Here is a 22162-nt window from a genome sequence, read left to right as displayed (position 1 = left end):
TAATTCCAATTGCAAAAAACGACAACTGCAAAATGTTATCCGACTATTCTCGATAGTCTTTAATACATTAATTTGGGTCCTACTTCCTATGAACAGGTAGGTATGAACTCTAAGGCCTTCCAAGCAACCCTGCAAACACCCCTTGAGATTTAAGGCACCCGAGAAGCAGAAATCAGCAAATTATTCAACAAAGCTAAACAAACTAAAAACATAGCCGCAGGGCCGTTCCTAGACACTTGGCCGCCTGCGTGACAAAATGAAATTGCCGCCCCTTTTTCCAACTTTATAGAATAATCAAGTTAACTACTAATAATGCTTTATTTTATGCTATAATTTAAGAAGTAATGCACTAACAATGAATAAACATTTTATTCACAAAAAGGGTACCTATGCAGATATTAAATATAATATGCAAAAACCGAGGGGTAAACCGCAACCCAAATTTTGTACACTGATTTCCTATAAATATTAGATTTCCTCTGAGTTCCTTCGAGTTCTTCAGAGTTCATTTGATTTCTTCGGAGTTTCCCTGATTTCCTCCGAGTTCCTCCGACTTCCACGAAATACCTCTTATTTCCTTGGAGTTCCCTCGATTTTCTTTTGGAGTTCCTGTGAGTTCCTCTGATTTTTTAAAGTTTTTTAATTATTTCATTGTTATTCCGTTGATTTAACAATTTCCTGGTAAGTAAAACCCGAGGTAAAACCATAAAAAAAATATAAAAGTGTCAAGTGTCGAGTTAAAAAGTAATCGTAAACGATTTACATAAAGCGCATTTCCACTTGCATCCATTTCCCATTTAAGATGCAACTTCTGTTAAAATCGTAAAAATCCGGCCACAAATATGAAAGATAGCGTTGCACATGGGCAATCCATTGTTGACGTGCTACTTCAATTTTAGTTTATGAGAAGAATTTAGGTCCGGGAAGTTAGCACCGTCATTGGAAGCACTAACGACCCGACCGGTGTCGATCGTTAGCGCTTCGTTAGTGTTTCTTAGTGCTCCATATCTTGCATAATCGTATAAAGCCGTTCCAAACTATAGGCACCATCTGATGCAGTGCTGATCACCCTCACTCAGCTGTTTGGACCTATAGTGCTAACATTTTTGCTGGGGTTAATGATAAAATTTCTTTACCATGGTTTTTGAAAATAAATATTATTATAATTTATTAAGTACAGATTTCTTTTATCCAAAGAGAAACTTCAGCACATTTGGATACACCATTCGCGAAATTAACTAATCAGAAGTGGTGTACATAGACAGAAACATGGCCCTAGTCCGGCGGATATCTACTGAAGAAAGTATGTTCAATAAACGACGAATAATAATCTTTGATTTTCACACACTGTTCGTTTTGGCAGCAGTGATGCAAATTCCTACGGAACAGCAAGAATGCGAGCACTAAGTTCCTGGATGAATGGTAGGGACAACTATAGGTCTATAATTTACGACTAATTAATATTAGAATGGGGGTTTATTTGAACAAATATAGATAATAAAAATTATATTCTTTCACCATAATCAAGAATAAAATATTTTTTTCGGTTTTAGATCGATTTATGCATAACTTCGTATTTAAGATTAGGACATTTAATATTTTAGGCAACTTTTGAAAAAACTTATTCTATTCCAAATTAAATTGCATATAGCAATAAATGCGGAGTAAGTGTGGTATTCTTCCTTGCAACAAGTATGTCTTTTTGCAAGTCATCATACCGTTCCCAAACTGCATCTATTCTTCTACAGAAACAAACATAATGACCTATGTTGCATGTTGTCGGATCGTTTGGGGCAATGAATGCCACAACAGATCGCAATATCAATCTTTTCACAAATACGGTAATGGCGAATGGTATATCATCTAGCACAGTGTTTCCACATTCGTTTGCGTCAATAAATACAAATTTAGACACGGATAAGGTATGTGTAATCATTCCATGGCAAATGCATTTACTGCATTAAGAGGCACTAACGAAGCACTAACGATCGAGACCGGTCCGGTCGTTAGCGCTTTCAAAAAGTGTGGGTAGTCAGCACTGCATGAGAAGGTGCCTATATTTTGGAAACGGCTTTGTGCGCTGATGCAAGATATAAAGCACTAAGAGGCACTAACGAAGCACTAACGATCGAGACCGGTCTGGTCGTTAGTGCTTCCAATGACGGTGCTAACTTCCCGGACCTGAAGAATTTCATTTCAATGCTTTTCTAAATAAGAAAGTTGGAACTGCGCATGCGCAAACCTAAATTTTAAAACTAATGTTAGATTTTCCTTTGTTCCAAGCGCCTAAGTATCAAATTTCACTTAAATAGTTCCATAGATAAAAAAAGTTGGCACTGCGCATGCGCAAAATTAAATTTTGAAACTGGCGCTAGATTTTCCTTTATTCCAAGTGCCTATGTATCACATTTCATTTAAATTCTTCCATAAATAAAAAAGTTGGAACTGCGCATGCGCAAAGCCAAATTTTGAAACTGGCGTTTTATTTTCCTTTATCCCAATTGCCTATGTATCAAATTTCGTTTAAATTCTTCCATAAATAAAAAAGTTGGCACTGCGCATGCGCAAAACCAAATTTTGAAATTGGCGTTTGATTTTCCTTTATACCAAGTGCCTATGTATCAAATTTCATTCAAATACTTTTATAAGTAAAAAAGTTTGCAATTCGGTTTATGGTCGAGATGCGAAAAGGGCACTGTGAATTTTGAATCGATTCGATTCAACTTTTGGCATTGCGTATTATAGGTATGGCTAAAGCTATGCCCATATTGAATTTCATTCAATTCAGTTCATAACTCACGGAGATGTAAAAGCGATCGAACATTTCTAAACAAAGTTATCGTTCACACGGACAGATAGATGGACAGACAGACAAAGGAACAGACGGAGAGACCAACCGGCAGGCGACAGATAGCAATGCAAAATTATAAACGATCTCTTAGGATCGTTAATAAACGGCAAAAGGGTAAAATTATGGAACATGTAAAAAACGGTTTTTTGTTTTTTTTACAATAACTTTTTTGTAAGCGGCACAGAAAATGTTCCTTTCTTGGTACAAGACTCGACACCATAACGAACCAAATAGCGAAAAAAGTAGAACAATAGCTCTTAAGATAAAGAACTAGTAGCGTCGCAAAGTTAGCGGACGGACGGACGTACGGACGGATAAAGACACGACCTTAGACGAAACACTATTTTATATTTTAATAGACCTATTTGCAATGAGAAAAACTCATTATTAAATGAGAAAAATACCATAAACAAATAAAAAAATTAGTTAAGACCAAATTAAATAATAAAATGCAGCACGAGTTCCTTTGATTTCTTTAGAGTTCCCTTGATTTCCTCGAGTTCCTGTGATTTCCTTGGAATTCCTCCTGAATACACATGGAATTCCTTGGAATTCTTAGCTTTCCTAGGAGTTCCTCCGGAATTCCTATGATTTCCCATAGATTTCCTCAAACGTGTACACTGATTTCCCATCGCGGTTTACCCCTCGGCAAAAACAGAAAAAACACAAAGAAAATTTTTGTCCCGTAGATGGTTTTTTGACACGGCCGCCATTTTGTTTTTTTTAAAGGGCAACATAGGTCTTGCAACACATCGTTGGAAAACTTATTTTACCCTCATTACGAATATGCAATAGGAAAACTAACTAATTTATTAGAGCGAAATTGTGAAGAATACAACAAGAATTGATAACTTTTTTTGAGCCATTACATTTTTATCAATTTTAGTTTATTAAAAATTGTATTACATCCTCCTTTATAAGCTTTCCAACGATGTGTTGCAAGACCTATGTTGCCAAATAAAACAATATCAAAGTTTCATTCATTTGTTTCAAATTTCAACTTTCGTAATTTTTCCAGATTCCAATTTAAAAATGAAAACACTCCAGTTTTTTAAATGGAGTACGTCAATGATAGTTAATTATTCCACTTCTTTGGTCTTTAAAAAAATCTGCAAAAAATATACATTTTTAAATAATATTCTATAATTATTCTATTCTATAATGTTCTATAGGTATTAGTCAACCTCCAGAAAGGGGCGATAGGTCGCGAAAAGTTAAGAACCGCTGAACTGTATGAGGATTATTTTTGTCCTATCAAGTTCTCAATTGTATTTTAATTATTACTAAAATCGGTTTAATAGTGCATTACTACTAGAAGTTTTTATTTTGACAGTAGAGTCAACCTAACGTAAAAATACGTAGATTAGGCACTTTAACCCGAATACTAAAAGTGTTGGATAACTCTCAACCTTTAAGTCGGCAGAACAAACAATTGCACATTATGCTAGCTTAAAGTTCAACACCTTTCTTTCGTCCCATACAATAATAATACTAGCAACATTTGCAATATGTTATCTCAAAAATACATGCCATAATTATTTCTCAATAATTATACTCTGCAAGGTTTAGTGGTGTTAAAAATGGATTAATTTCAATGCCAGTTGTGGATAGTAAGATAACGACTGCCCTGTAAAATTCTGTAGTATAATGTTCTGAATACGTAGATGAAAAAATGTTATTTCTATCTATTTACATCATAAATCCTTGGGGAAATTTCTAAGAAAAAAATCCTAATCCGCAATTATTTATAATCCACATAATTATTAAATAAATATTATTACAGAGATGTACATATATCTACAAAGAATTATTTATAAGTTTTACGGTAAACTGTGCCATTTTGACGCACGGCAAGTGCTTCTATTTTTATAAAAATGTATATAAACAATAAAAAAAAACCATTCACCTATAGGTATCTGCTCACGTTATGTTAAACTCAAAGAAATTCCCAAAAAACGGTGATAGTGTAGGACTGTAAGCCACCATTATAGAAATAATTAGTGTAGATATACAATAGGAATTCGATAAATTATGCTTCAATTTCGTTGGATAAACATCCACAGTTAAAGCAAAGGCTCGATGTATGTATCCATTTGATGGTCGAGCCGCCCGCACTAGAGAGGCGACTTAGAATTCTAAGCTTCATAAGTTACTCAAAATAATGTCTTGGAGTAGCACTCCTTGTTGATAGAAAAGTAAACAAGATGTTTGGTCTCGTCGCTGGTTCCAGGGTTAATACCATACATAAAAATCATTGACATGTAAACACTTTCCGGGTATATATGCAATTAAACAACTTCTATCTCTGTTTGACTTCTGTTATCCGAAAATTGTAAGTATAACTGCTAGCGAATTTAGCTCGTCTCTCTGGCGGCTGTTAAATTTTTCGCCAATATGCGGAATAACCACTTTTTTGCACTTAAGTAGTACGTGATTACTCGTTTAAAGTCACCTTTTATTGAAAATACACGCGTTGTAATCGCCTTTTATTTCCAGACGTAATTTCGTTCCTATTCGCTATAAAGCGGTGTTTGTGTAAATTCCCGTCATTTCGAGATGACACTACCTTGTTTCATTATGAATTCAATTATATAAGGCAAAGGACTTGTTATTGGATTAACTTTGAGAATATCTTGAGTTTTCTACGTCAAAATGGGTCAGATCGGCTATAGTTTTTTGTAACACCAATTTTCGTAAATATTTTTTAACGGCAATGTTTATAAGCAAAAGAACATGGTGCGAGTAAGCCTGGTTAATACTTAAAATGTGCGCACTCGACTTTTAACACCCTATATTACAGAAAATAATGACTTGGAGTAGATCTTTGATGGTCAGTTTTATCGTTTCTGTGAATTATTTTTTTGTGGGGCCTTTTCTTTATTTTCCATCAGGAATGCTTCTATTTGGTCAATTATCTTTTGTCAAATGTGACTCTTGGATGGCCGTTCATTTGCGCTCCCAAACACACCTACAATCCTTTCATACTGTGCCTTTCAAATTCCTTTTTCAGTTGCTGTACAGGGTGAGTCAACGATTGCGCGGAGTAACTTAATGCCTTGAAGATAAGATTTTTCGATAGAGTGCTTTTGTATTATGATATGGTTGAATATTCTCCACATTTTAAAAATATTTGGAGTTATACAGGGTGCGCTCACAAAGTAGGGCGCCAAAATGGTAAATTTTTTTTAATAGAACCCCCTGTATTTGAATGCATTTTTGAATTCTACGAGTAATTGTACGTCTTTTTTATTATATGGTTAATATCCGAAAAGCTAGTAGTTAATGATAATTCGATTTTTAAGAAAAATTGGGCATTTGCAAGCGTCAGTATATTGTCAAAATTATTACTTAAATTTTGATTCCAGGATTTATATCTTTTATCCTGGATTAAGTAAAAGTCAAATAAATACATCTACTATAAAACATTAAAAAAATAACTTACAGGGTGTTTTTTTTTCTAGATCCAAAGTTACAAAACTTCATATTAAAAAATCTCACTTTTTTAAATGGAACACCCTGTATATTTTTTGTCATCTTTTAGCTCCTCCAAAAGCCTTCAACTTTTAATAATAATAATAAAGTTTATTTGAGCTTTAAAAATAAAACAAAACAAAAATACAACAACGAAAAAGAAAAAGTAGCTCAAAAAAGGAATGAATTCGGCAATGCCGTTTTTCAATTCACCCTTTAAAAGCCAAAAAGAGAAAAAAATCGCCTCACAAAACTAAAAATTATTGCTTAGATAAAGTTCTTTAGTCGATTTTGCGAACTGTATATAATTCTTGTTAAGTTTATCCAACATACAATTTAACAGGGACGGTGCCATATAAGCGAAACAGCCTTGAAATTTTTTAGTATTGTGCCTTGGTATTGTGAAGGAATTAACCCTTAAATTTAAGTTATGCACGACAGACCTTCTAATTAGCAGTTGACATGAATACAGTGGTACTTTGCATTGTAACAATTTATATAAAAATAACGATATCTGAACCGACAATTAATTTTCAACTCGTTCAGTTTCTGGTAATAGGGCGTAATATGCTCTCTAAACGGTACATTACAAATAAACAAACAAACTTTTGATAGTAATATCCTATACCTATCTCTGATAGTTTTCGAAACATCTTGGTTTTCCTGGTTTTTATATTCTAATCTTAAATAAGTTATATATATATAATTTACATAATAGTGAGGTGGCCATGCAAAAAAGGCAATTTTTATCTGCCTCGTTCAAAGCTAAAATCATATTTATTAATTCATTTTTCTAATAATTCATTTAAATCAATAAAAACTGGAGAATAAATTTGATAGTAAAAACATAAATATCTTGGTTTTTTACTTTTTAGCGCATTTCCACAAAAATAAAAAAAAATGCGCTATTGTGTCGTTATGGTGTCGAGGCTTGCACGAAGGAGGGAATTTTTTCTGCGTTTATTGCTAAACAAATTATTGTAAAAAAAAACAAAAAACCGTTTTCTAAATGTTCCATAATTTTACACTTTTGCCGTTTATTAGCGATCCTAGAGATCGTTTATAATTTTGTATTGCTGTCTGTCGTCTGTCTGTTTGTCTGTTCGTCTGTTCATTTGTCTGTCTGTCCCTCTATCTGTCCGTGTGAACGATAACTTTGTTTAGAAATGTCCGATCGCTTTTAGATCTCCGTTAGTTATGAACTGAATTGCATGAAATTCAATATGGGCATAGCTTTAGCCATATAATACGCAATGCCAAAAGTTGAGTCGAATCGATTCAAAATTCACAGTGTTTTTTCGCATCTCGACCATTTATAAACCGAATTGCAAACTTTTTTTATTTATAAAAAAAGTATTTGAATGAAATTTGATACTTAGGCGCTTGGAACAAAGGAAAATCTAACATTAGATTCAAAATTAAGGTTTGCGCATGCGCAGTTCCAACTTTCTTATTTAGAAAAGCATTGAAATGAAATTCTTCTTATAAACTGAAATTGAAGTAGCACCTCAAAAATGGATTGCGCATTTGCAACGCTATCTTTCATATTTGTGGCCGGATTTTTACGATTTTAACAGAAGTTGTATCTTACAAATGGGAAATGAATGCAAGTGGAAATGCGCTTTTTGTGAATCGTTTACGATTACTTTTTCACTTGTTATAATTGCACCAATCCCTTTGGGGAAAATGTTTTCAACAGCCAAGAATTAAGAAATGCTTGTTGCTCATGACTTGATGATAGCGGGATACTTGTTCGGCATATGCCATTTGTAAATTTTCACTTGTCGTAAAGGCAACATACAACTTTGCATTTGTACCTACTATAGGTAGGTACTACAAAAGTACAAAAGATAGCAATCTTGTTGAAGATCACCGATGAATTACTAAAATGCGTACATGGAAACTTCAATGTCAAGTGTTACTGACTCAAACAAGTTCTTACAAACAAACGATTAAAGATCAAATCTAAAACAAATGACTGATGATTCTAAAAATCCATTATCTTACTTACGTTAATGCATCACACCATATTTGGACACGTGTGTCTTATCAATTACTTACGTGAAACAATTGGATGTAAACTTTCCTCATCTTTACAGGGAACATAGGTATCTGGGTAAAAATTCGTTCAATAATTCTTTCAAGTGGCGACCACTTCAAATGCGATAAGATTACGATGATCAGAATCGACGGATTTTCAGAAAGTAAATGAATCAGTTCGGCTTCCGCTACAAATACTTAATTGATAAGTATCCCCAAATTTTCCTGGATTGTAATTTTGTAAGAACAAACAGAATTTCCTAATCGTTGATTTACATTAACTACACATAGAATGTTACATAAGGAGTCATTTTATATCAATTTAGGGAATTTCCCCACTGGATGATTATAGATATTTAATTTCACTACTGCGTAAATACGATTATAAATAGCGTTAACCTAAATTTTTCAATGTAAAAGGAGGGAAATCCTATTGTAGGTCTTGTAAATGCGGAATCACACTATTATACAATTTTGTGCAATTTTAATAAAATACGTTTCCTCTTGGGGATTTTTCTCGTTTTACCACAAAAACAGCCGAAAACCTTATTGGTCAATTATGCAGTGGTTTAGTGGGTGTTTATATACCTAAACATAAAGAAGCACCTTATCCCAATTGTCCTTGACATGAAGAGATTTAATTCCCTCTGTCCACTGTCCAGGGAAACCGAAATTAGAGCATGTTCTGCCATGCCTTCGTCGGTGTTCTAAATATCCATTTCGACTTAGTCGTTTTGTATGAGAATATTAAATGATTATACCGTAACACTACACAAGCTATCTTGATTCTTCAATTAAACAAAACTCTTTCTTTTAAATTTGGACTAACACTAAATTATCACAGAACTTAATTAAATGGTAGAACAGTCGCCTAATTTTGGCAAGACTGAACTTCGTCCCTTTGGACACTCGTTTTCGTTTCGTTTTTTAAATTGTTTTCTTGTTTTGTTATTATATATTATTGAGGTGGAAGTATGTCCAATAAATGGCATTATTATTATATTATTATTATTAACTAAAGGGTATTCTAAGTTCCTCGGATGGAATACTGCAAATCGCAAATCATTGAAACCGGAAAGGTCAAACCACCATAGGACAACACTTTTATAACTCTTTTACAACATTAGACTGATATACAGGGTGATGACTTGCGTAACGCATCATAGGGATTTGAATGTAAAATTCATAACATGCGATTATTGGCTCCCCAAATTATTTTAGAGCAAAAATGTATTAAGGTTTTTTGTAGGAAAACATTTTTTACGGCAATCAACCCTATTAGTTTTCAATTTTTTGCATAATAAAGACGGAAAATTGGAAAATAAAACCCCCATCTTTTTCAATAATCTGCGATGCCATGGAATTTTCTAAAACAAAAAGATATCCAGTTATCAATTAGCAGCAGTTCGAAATGGCTTTTATGATCGACTTGGTTACTGTATTGCAGTTGATGGTGACTTATTCGAACATTTATTGTAAATTGTTATACATATTAGGAAACCGTTTTTAGTAATTTGGTCTTTCTTTAGTGTCTTTATAAATCCACTTAGTCTTTCTTTATGTTGAATTCGCTGTTCTAAATAACGGGCGATCAAGAATGAGTGACTGTCGAGTCGCCTTTGAAAGTTCAAGTTAAGTAGGATTTCCCATGTAAACAAAAATTCCAAAAGTGACTAGACGGTCACTCATTTTTGATCGCTATGTATAATACTTTTTGATAGAATTTGATTTGTTTTATAGCGGACATTCCATGGCATGACGGATATTGGCGTAGTTTTTGTATTATAAAATTCCATGGCATCACAGATTATTGAAAAAGATGGGGGTTTTATTTTCCAATTTTCCGTCTTTATTATGCAAAAAATTGAAAACTAATAGGGTTGATTGACGTAAAAACTTTTTTCCTACGAAAAACCTTAATACATTTTTGCTCTAAAATAATTTGGGGAGCCAATAATCGCATGTTATGAATTTTACATTCAAATCCCTATACGCAAGTCACCACCCTGTATACCTACCTACTTACTACGAGAATACGCAAGTCACCACCCTGTATACCTACCTACTTACTACGAGAAGGAAATGTATAAAACAAGTATAAATTGTGCACAACTCTTGTGCAGATAAAGCGCATTTTTTTAACTGAAATAGCTTTTGTTTTAACATCACCAATGGATATATTTCTTGCAGACGTCTCAATAACCCTTTGTGAGTACCCTCTTCTGACAATCCGTTCTTTATAAGGGAATATACTCGATTACGATCAGAGGTCGAGGAGGAGGGCTATGGTTCGTGGAAATTAATTTTAGAGTACCATGAAGAATTAAAACTAGGAGTCTATAGTCGGTCCGTGCAGAATACAGCTGGAGGGAAGATTCTGATCGGAAGTCGTGACCATAACGCATCTAAAACTCCTGGTGCGCAGCCCATAAAGGCATTTATGAGCAATTGTTCTAACGCGTTGTAGTTTTGCCGCTTTCCGTCGAATTGCCATTTGAGGTACCTTAAAAAACATAGGAACCGTTTCCTCAATTAATAAAAATTATGGATTTATTATTTACATAATAGGAGCTACACTCAATTTAATTAAGATACTAAGATTAACCAGAGGTAGCGTGGAGGAGAAGAAGTAAATTGTAACATCTGTTACAAATGGAAAACGATCACTAAGCCACCCACAAAACACCTGCCCAGCCAGCTCAATTAAACTCAGGTACGAATAAAGCCTTTAAAAGAAATAATTATTTTTCTAGAGCACGTCCAGCCTCCGCCACAGCGAAAACCTCGATATTGACGTAAATGTTATTAATTTAAATTCAGCAGATAACCGCAAAACTAACTTTTGCAACAAACACAGTTGCGTTTTAACGTAAAAAAACTCGATTCACGTTTTCCACCTAGATTAACGTCCTTATTTTGAAATTTAATTAGCGTACGCGGCGATAGCAAAACTTCTTATCTATGAACCGGAGATAAACTTTTACAAACACAACTCAAATAATTACCACATGTTTAACTCTAATTTTAACACGTAGTTTAAATTTACAATTAAACAAACAAAATAAACGAGGTAATTGTTTAAACAAAATTAATAACTAAACAATTCTGGTACAAAACAAGATCGACTCCGAAATGAAGTTACATGATCGGAATTGCGCTTAATCCCAATTTGTAACTGCATTCGACGTTAATAAAAATTGAAATTAGACAGTTTTACACAACAGTTTTTTTTAATACATTTAGTAGTTCTTTATTTCTTTATTAATCCAGTTCTTTATTGGCGATTGTCTCTTCTTATGTTAGCGTTTAGCTACACATGATATAAGTTAAATAATGCAAGTAAAAAGGGAGCGGGAGGGAAAAATACTATATTATGGTATTGCAAACCTACGCTACTCTTAAAAAATGACAAATTATTCATTTCAAACTGGCCAAAGAAGAAAAGTAGATTCGTACGTGATTATTAGTTCTAAAGCAAAACAAAGTGTTCACGAAAAAAGCCTTTGTTCCACAAGTCTTGTTTAAAACTACTTATTCTTCCAAGTTTACAAACATTTACACGCAAAGGAATGCACAGATACTAAATAATATCACTATAATTGCACAAACTTTACGAGATGATGAGAGGCTGATAAAAGTGAATAATACACTAAATGCTAACGCGTCTGTAGACAGCCGAATCAGGAGTTATAAAGAACTTGACACGGACTTCGTACTACACTTTTTGCAAATATTCGGATTTCGTGCAAAACTTTTATTAATGTCCATTAACGTAGATTCCGGTGGGAAAAACGATGCTTACCTAAGATAAGAATCCATTTTACTTTAGCCAAGATACAAACCACACGAAGCTAGGATAGGAGCTCATTAGTTACGTTACTGAGAGAATCCTCTTTACCACGGACATAACCTCGCAACTCAAAGGGTGGTGGGGATGGTGCCCATGTACTACTGATAACTATAGTGAAAAAATTACACGTTATTTTTGTGCGTCGGAAGTATTAACAACGTAAATAATTGGGATTTCTGGGAATGTATTTTCCAAACAAAACATTTCGAATTCTTCAATTATTTGGAAAAAAGCTTGTTGAAAAACCCTTAACCGCTGTATCAAAATGTTAATTGTTTCCATGTGCAAGCTCGTCATCAGCAAGCGATTAATCAGACACCGCCATACAGTCTATAAAAACCATGGCATGGCAAAGCTTGTCGTGTTCAACTATGCGACATTTGAACAAAAATAAATTTAATAGAATCGCCATTAAAACAATCTTGTATGTTTCGGATACCAGAAGCTTTCTACACGTCGGCGTCGCGTATGGAGATTGACGTACGTACACCTCCAAGAATTACATTAAAGCGTATATAAAATATTTGAAGTATGTTGGCACAATTTAAAAGCAGACGTTACGTATACATTTTTCTCACTATATACCAACAAAAATAACCGTGGATTAGGAAAGGCTATTTTTAGATAAACACCTCGTCGATATATTATTGGCAGTAATATACGTTTAAGCGTCACTGCGATTACAACATTATCGGTCGGGGGTTGTCGCAAGTCGCAGGATACCTCATACTGCGCGAACGTCAAAGATGCCAAAATGATTAAACCAAGTTGGGCGTGCTAAAAATGGTCGCGGTTACTAAATATAATCACGAACAGTTCTCAAACGGTGCAGGTACCGTTTTTTACATTCTAAGATTTGTCACAACTCGAAGCGTGTCTTGGTAGATATGCTTTTTAGCGCATTTCAAACAAATTTAAACTAAATGCGCTACTGCAGGAGTTCAACCTTCTATGCCCGGCAGCAATCCCTCAGGCGGTGGATAAATGGGTAAAAAAGAAACATTCAACTACTACAACAATGTTGACTTCGGGATCGTTTGTCTGAAAGAGTGTCTTAATCTAAGGCATCTCTTCCTATACATGGTGCATTTTTGATGACCAAATGCGGTTTGGCCAAGGCATGTCGAAGTCCTTATTTATATCTAGACCGATTTCATTGAAAAAATGACTAAACGCATGCCCAAGAAACGAATTTAACGCATTTTAGATGACCACGTGTATTTTGACCAACAGATGTCAAAATCGTTGTGAACTCACTAGTTTTACTTAAAAAACGTGGAAACTTGAGATATCCGGAAATGTGACAACCAGTCGTTGAATATTGGTTGCCTAAGCTGATCCTTCCAACCTACTTGTAATGATCCTAGGGGTCTCCCAAAGTCGACACTGTAATCGTGCCGTGAGACATAATCGGGAAGGGAATTGACTGAAATGCAGAACTTTGTGCGTAAGAAAAGACAAGAACAAATAAAATATGTTACGCACACAACAAGGAGATACCAAGGAAACCTTCTTCGGGAAAAAAACCACGCCATAGCCCACACATGAAATAAATCAACTACGGCAACAAAATGCAAATTACAATCGGTTGATCGTTTGAAATGAACGCCCTCTACAGGTACAGGACTGTTCAGCTCATCGAGTACTACATAATTTATCATCCCCAATATCAGTGTACCTACTGTTATTTTTTACCCCATTGAGTGAATTTACTATTAGCTACCATTGATGATGAACAGACAGCTATTGACCTACAGATAGATAGCTGCATATTTAAATAATTATTTAACGATCTAGATAACTAGCGGCTCCAAAGCGACGCTTATAGTCTTATTGATCATGGTTTAAAGAAGAACCGCAATTGTCCTACTGTATATGCGCATAGTGCATTTTAACGAAATCTTTGGGCGTAGGTAGATGCAATACTTAAAAAAATAAAGTTGACGTAAAAATAAAATAACCTTGAATCTTATCAAAAGCGCAATGTGCCGACTGATTGTTATCTTGTATGGTAACGTGCTACTTATCTGTAAACAAAGGGTTTATTAAAAATATGTTTATAAATACCTGGAACTGAATTTTCCATGAGGGAGGTACTTGTTTTCAGTCATAATCACATTTTGAAAGTGCTATTGAAAGCCATTTGAACATTAACTCAAGAGAAACATTTACAAACAAGTTAAAAAGTAATCGTAAACGATTTACATAAATCGCATTTCCACTTGCATTAATTTCCCATTTGTAAGATGCAACTTCTGTTAAAATCGTAAAAATCCGGCCACAAATATGAAAGATAGCGTTGCACATGGGCAATCCATTTTTGTCGTGCTACTTCAATTTCAGTTTATGAGAAGAATTTCATTTCAATGCTTTTCTAAATAAGAAAGTTGGAACTGCGCATGCGCAAATCTAAATTTTGAAACTAATGTTAGATTTTCCTTTGTTCCAAGCGCCTATGTATCAAATTTCACTTAAATGCTTCCATAGATAAAAAAGTTGGCACTGCGCATGCGCAAAACCAAATTTTGAAATTGGCGTTTAATTTTCCTTTATTCCAAGTGCCTATGTATCAAATTTCGTTTAAATTCTTCCATAAATAAAAAAGTTGGCACTGCGCATGCGCAAAACCAAATTTTGAAATTGGCGTTTGATTTTCCTTTATTCCAAGTGCCTATGTATCAAATTTCATTCAAATACTTTTATAAGTAAAAAATTTTGCAATTCGGTTTATAAATGGTCGAGATGCGAAAAGGGCACTGTGAATTTTGAATCGATTCGATTCAACTTTTGGCGTTGCGTATTATATGGCTAAAGCTATGCCCATATTGAATTTCATGCAATTCAGTTCATAACTAACGGAGATGTAAAAGTGATCGAACATTTCTAAACAAAGTTATCGTTCACACGGACAGATAGATGGACAGACAGACAAAGGAACAGACGGGCAGACCAACAGGCAGACGACAGATAGCAATGCAAAATTATAAACGATCTCTAGGATCGTTAATAAACGGCAAAAGTGTAAAATTATGGAACATGTAAAAAACGGTTTTTTGTTTTTTTTTACAATAACTTTTTTTGTAAGCGGTACAAAAAAAATTCCTTCCTTGGTACAAGACTCGACACCATAACGAACCAAATAGCGAAAAAAGTAGAACAATAGCTCTTAAGATAAAGAACTAGTAGCGTCGCAAAACGAGCGGACGGACGGGCGGACGGACGGACGGACAAAGTCGCCACAATAGCGCATTTTTTTTTATTTTTGTGGAAATGCGCTAAAAAGAACAGTGTATAATTTGGAACTTTGAGAAAGAAACAGTAACAGCGGACGATGTGGAACCAAAGTCATCAATACTTTAAACTAAAGGAAGAAAAAAAGAAAAGGAAGAATATATCACAGAGGATACAAGACGTAAACATGAAGAACGGAACATGAAGAGATGCAATATTGAAGAAGATGCGAACCACTGATACATCACCAATACACATGTCTTGTCAATACGCTCTAATCGCCCTTTGTGGACACTTTCGTGCGACACTTCGTTGTCAAAGTATTCGCATTTGAAGTTTTTCCCATCGACCATACCACTTGCCCAGAGCGCTTATTTGACCTTTGAGAGTGCGCTCTTCTAACACTGCGTTTTCGAGATATTTTGAGTTTTAACCACACCGACAGATACCTCTCGTCCAGACCTTCCATTTGCCCTTTAGAGGGACCCCCCTGCACTCCGTTTTCAAGATATCCATGTTTTGAGATCACTAATAGATGTCTCGTCCAGAAGTGGTAGTCACTCTTTGACCCTCTGACACTCTCAATTATCGAGAGTAAAACCAATCTGGTGGTTGGAAGAAACTAATTCCTTTCGTTGAGATCTTTCATTAGAGTAGGTATTAAACCAGTTTTAACCTCACCCCCTCCCCCCTGTAGGGGGGGGGCTGACGGTTTGAATTGTGTCCCTTTAATAGTAGAGTTAGATAAAGTGATCACTTTAACGGAAATGGAACGCGGATCACGAAATAACATGAGGTTCGGAACAGAAAACAGAATACAATATTATTTGCATGAAAATGACGAAAAAACCTAACCTTGCTATTTTAGACGTGTAAGTTAGATACCTACAGAATGTTCAGAAGTTTTATAATGATTTCTATGGCTTCTGCTTCGGCTTCTAATTTTTTTTAAGCTATGGATTCCGGACGGATGTTTCCCGGGAAAAACGATTTGTAACGCTGCTCAGACAGTAAACCGATCAGATAAGGCTATAGAGGGAATGTTTGACTTAACTTGAGAAGTGATTTAATGTTGCTTTGAGTTATATCCAATCACTGGTCGTCTATTTTTTGTAATCAATTTGCTTTAGGTATAGAGTAAATTCCTCTATGTTTTAGGTAACCCGTGACCACGTTGTCATTGTTTGTGTGTAAGTTTAAGAGTGAATGAAAGAAGCCGAAGAATAAGAAAAACCGAGAGAATCAGAAAAATTTGAATTATCTCATAAATGTGGAGCGTCCAAAAACTCGAAAAAAAACTCAATTCAGACACAATAGTATGTAAATTTGAAGAATTCGAAGAATCTGGAAGATTTCAAGGTTCTCAATGATCTGAAACATCCAAGGAAACGGAAGAATCTGTAAATTTGGGAGAAGCGCAAATTCTGAAAATGTTGCAACATGCGACAATGCGAACTCACGAACCAAATGAATTTGAAGAATTTGATTAATCTGAGGACTTGGTCTATTTATCTTTGCCAACAAGCGGGAGATTTGTTAGCCCAAATGGCATGCGTTTAAAATAATAAAGCCCTTTGTCGGGAACAGTAAACGCCGTATATTCCCTACTAGATGCCTTCATGGGAATTTTCCAATGGGCAGATTTTATGTCCATCGTACTCAAAAATTTGGCATCGCGAAGCCTATCTAAAATTGCGGGGATATATGGTAGTGGGTAAGTATCTTTTTTGGGTAACTCGATTTTGAGCCCTAAAATATCCACACAAAACGGGGTAGTACCGCTGTTTTATTGGACTAGTATCAGGCAACAAAACCATTCCATGTTCCATTCGCTCCGTATACCCCCACCCTTCCCCCATTACTTGACCTCAGATAAATCTTCCAACCGAGAAATGATTTAGGATTCTGTACATTAAAAAATAGGAGTATTAAAATGTGGTTCTAGAAAGGTTCATTCTAAGATTTTAAGAAGATTACAAAGTGATCCAGGAAAATTTCAAGGTACTAAAAATATTGAATAAGCATTCTTATGGTTCTAAGGATCTTAAAGAAATACTAAAAAAAGATTTTATGAAGACTATTTTTTAAAATGTTGAGAGAATTCTAAAAGAGGATCATATAGACACTTTAAAAAAATTCCAAGAAGGAAGAACTAGGTTTATGAGAAATTCTCAAAATATAAGACTTTGAGACTATCAAATAATCCAAAAAAGATTCAAAGAAGATTGAATACCCAATCCGATGCTTTCAAAAATTTTATAGAAATTTAAAAAAAATCTAAGATCCAATGAAGATTATGTGAAAACAGTCTGAGCGTTTTTGATGTTTTTGAGTGGATCCTAATTAAATTCTAGCAAGGTTCTAACAACATTCTTCCAAAATTAGGAGAGAACTCCATGGACACTTTAAGAATATACTAAAACTAACTGTTGCAAAGTTTAATAGAAAGTCTAAAAATATAAACTTGAACAACATTATAAGATAATCCAAACAAAATTCCAGGAAGCGTCTAAGAAGATTGAGTAAGTATTTATAAAGTATTTTATAGAAAATTTAGAAACATTCTTAAAAATGTAAACAAAATGAAATTCAAGATTGTATGAAAATTATAATTTTAAGGGGATTCTAGAAAATTGTACTGCAATTTTAAGAGAAATGGGCACTTAAAGAAAACTCTAAAAAAGACTCTGACAGTTCCACAGAAAAAGGTTTTGGTACATTGAGGTTCATAAGGTACATTAATCGTGCCCAGGGGTTTTCGAAATCATTCTTGTGAAGTTGGCCGTGATTTTTCGTAACCGAATTTTTCGAAAATCAGCGAGGGGAAAATGGAAACGTTCAATTCGATGATACTATGTGGTAGGTACATAGGATTCAGAGCAAGGTACATTTTACGAGCCGACCATTTTTCTGGGCCATTACTCAGATTAAATCTCTGTATAGTTGGAGCAAGCTCCACAAACCAAATGTAATTACATCTCTAATAATTATTTAAACTTTAAGCATAATCAGCACACTTGAAGAAACGAGCTCCTAGCGAGTTTATAATTTTGCGGTGTCTGTCCGTCCGTTAACACGATAACTCATAAACGAATTTGGTTTTGCGCATGCGCAGTGCCAACTTTCTTATTTATGAAGGCATTTAAATAAAATTTGATACATAGCCACTTGGAATAAAACCAAATTTTACCGCAAGTTTCAAAATTTGGTTTTGCGCGTGCGCAGTGCCAACTTTCTTATTTATGGAGGCATTCAAATGAAATTTGATACATAGCCACTTGGAATAAAAGCAAATTTAGCGCCATTTTCTAAACTTGGCTTTGTATAGGATGTGCAGTGCCAACTTTCTTATTTATGGAAGCAATTAAATGAAATTTCATACATATACACTTTAAAAAAAAAGCAAAACTAAGATCAGGTTTAAAATTTGGTTTTGCACATGCTATAGCCATACCCAGGAGCTCGTTTGCTATATTTGTTTAATTTATTATAAATAAATATGAATTACGACAGCACAGACTATTTAAGTTGCATGTGCTTTGTGCGCAGCAATTATAATCTTTTGTTTCCAAGACGCTCTCTTGAAAATTGAAGGAGGTAGGTAAACTCGGAATTTTACAGTCTTGTAATGACGTCATTTTTGTCTATCCTTGTTTAACTAATGTAAAATGACAATGACAAAAAATTTTGCCGAAATGTTGTTGTCGTGGCTAAATTTTACCTGAAATGCTTGTCAAGTGATTGTCAGTTTTGAAGTTTTGAAAACGCCAAAGCGTCAAAACATGCCGCCAAAAAACCCTCATCGATTTAACGAACAAACACAGTTAATAATTCTAAATGTGTTGGCTTTCTTTCAAATTGAACAGCAACAAGTTCGGAATGGCATACCACTAGACATCAACAATGTTATACGGCGAACTGCACAAGCAACGAAAGTCAGCCCAACAACCATTTCAAATTTGAGAAAAAATGGTGTAAAATCCGACAAAGATTACGCATCTAATGTCTCTACCAAGCAAAAGATTAACAAGACGAAAATCACAGAATATTTGAAGAATAAAATTCGGGATACAATCTATTATATGTACTCCCAAAAGGAATATTTTACACTGGCAACTATTAGACAAAAATTTCTGGAGCAAAACGAATATTTTCAATTTTCCATTGATTCATTGAGAAAGTGGATCAAAAGTATGGGTTTTAAATGGAAGAAGTCCAATAACAGAAAATATCTTATGGAGTTACCGGATATTGTCCACAAACGAATAAAATTCTTAAGGGAGTACATTGAAAACAAAAATTTGGGACATGAGGGTTATACTCCGGTTTTTATGGATGAAACCTGGATATTTAGGCATTTAAATAAAATTTGATACATAGCCACTTGGAATAAAGGATCATTTCGAAACAGCTGGCAAGATGATACTAAGCACACGGAATCAATTAAACCCAATGAAGGTAAAATAAGATATTATAATACCTTTTCAATATTATTAAAAGAGATATTCTTTAGGTCATCGATACATTATTGTCCACGCTGGGACGAACGATGTATTGGTGGGGCAAGTTTGATTTTTAAAAGTGGAAAAAAAACAGGAGACTATCATGATAATATGAACAGGGGTAATTTTGAAAATTGGTTCAAGACTCAACTGGTGCCAAATCTTCCTGAAAAATCTTTAATTATTATGGACAACGCAAGCTACCATTCTGGCCTTTTAGAGAAAATTCCCACCAAATCATGGACAAAACAAAGAATGATAGAATGGTTAGGGGAAAAAAATATCGGCTATCCAGAAAAGGCAATGAAGGATCAAATATGGAGCATTGTCAGCGCAAACTGCCCCAAAGATAAAAAGTACTACCTTGATGAATATGTTAAGCCTTTAGGACATAAAATTTTACGGTTACCGCCATACCACTGCCAATTTAATGCGATTGAAATGGTGTGGTCTCAGTGTAAACGAAAATACGATCAGTACATTGCAAATTTTAAGGGATCAACACAAGAGGTTTTGGCAACATGGGAAAGGGTTATCGGGGAGATTTCTAGGGATAATTGGGAGAAATACGTAAACCATACGGACAAAGTAATACAAGAGGCTTGGGGAGCAGTACAAGTTTGTGATGCTTCTGACATCCCACCTCTTGTTATCACTACAGACGCAGATGACGACCTTGCTGACGACGAATACTTTGATTTTGACTCTGACGATACGGACGAGGGCGACTAATTTTCTTCTAATACTGTGACCATTACAATCGCAATAAATTGGCATTGGTATATTTTTGTTTTACGATTTTGATTTTCCAACTATTCATCAAGGTAGTGCAATTTTTTCTTGTGTAGATGTGGTTTCGATAGTGGTTCTTTGAATGTTTATGTACTCCTCTGCTAATTATTTTTTGGGTCTTTTCGGGAGTATTGATTCCTAAATAATATTCTGTGATTTTCGTTTTGTTAATCTTTATTTATTTAAAAACAAAAATATGTTAATATTACTTATATGTTAGTTGAGCAAGTTATTAAAATAATTAGTGAGTAAATGACCTTTTTTGAAATATTAACATTTTATCCATCCAATGACGTCATTACACGACTGTAAAATTCCGAGTATAATACTTTTGTAAATGAATAAACAAAGGTAATACGAATAAACAATGGTAATACGTATGTTGTAGCTTGTAGCATAGTCTGCATAGTGTAAGAATAGAAGTTGTAGTGTAGGTGCCTACTTCAGTAACATTCAAGTTCATATTTAAAAAGTATTCTAATAATTTGATGATCTAAACCCCAAATTATTTTAGAGCAAAAATGTATTAAGGTTTTTTGTAGAAAAATTTTTTTACGTCAATCAACCGTATTAGTTTTAAATTTGTTGCATAACAAAGACGGAAAATTGGAAAAATAAAACCCCCATCTTTTTCAATAATCTGTGATGCCATGGAATTTTATATTACAAAAACTACGCCAATATCCGTCATGCTATGGAATGTCTGCTATAAAACAAATCAAATTCTATCAAAAAGTATTATATTTAGAACAGCGAATTCAACATAAAGAAAGACCAAATTACTAAAAACGGTTTCCTAGTATGACAATTTACAATAAATGTTCGAATCAGTCACCATTAACTGCAAGACAGTAACAAAGTCGATCATAAAATCCATTTCGAACTGCTTCTAATTGATAACTGGATATCTTTTTGTTTTAGAAAATTCCATGGCATCGCAGATTATTGAAAAAGATGCGGGTTTTATTTTTCCAATTTTCCGTCTTTATATGAAAAAAATTGAAAACTAATACGGTTGATTGACGGAAAAAATGTTTTGCTCTAAAATAATTTGGGGAGCCAATAATCGCATGTTATCAATTTTTCATTGAAATCCCTATAATGCGTTACGCAAATGGTAAATAAACACTTGCAAATTTGAGTTTTATTCGTTTATTATGAAAAAGGAGTTCAACCCCATGGTGAATCGCATTAAATGGACACACTGTATCAACCTCGGTATCAACATTCCGAATGTAAATCATGCATTTTCTTAAAATTCGTCTTTTGTAAGAAACGGCATCTAATTAACATGTATATTATACTATTGTGTTTGGCCGTTTACGTTTTTCTCATGTAAAACGCACTGCGATTGTTGTTCTCGGCGGGGTCTTCTTCGGGCGAACAATAAATAATAAATAAATACTGGAAATGCAAATGTTCGAA

The sequence above is a fragment of the Photinus pyralis genome, unplaced genomic scaffold (genome assembly GCF_008802855.1).
Source record: "Photinus pyralis isolate 1611_PpyrPB1 unplaced genomic scaffold, Ppyr1.3 Ppyr1.4_LG6, whole genome shotgun sequence".
NCBI classification, from domain to species: Eukaryota; Metazoa; Arthropoda; class Insecta; order Coleoptera; family Lampyridae; genus Photinus; species Photinus pyralis.
The sequence above is the reverse complement of the archived record's forward strand: the minus strand, read 5'-3'. Positions refer to the sequence as shown.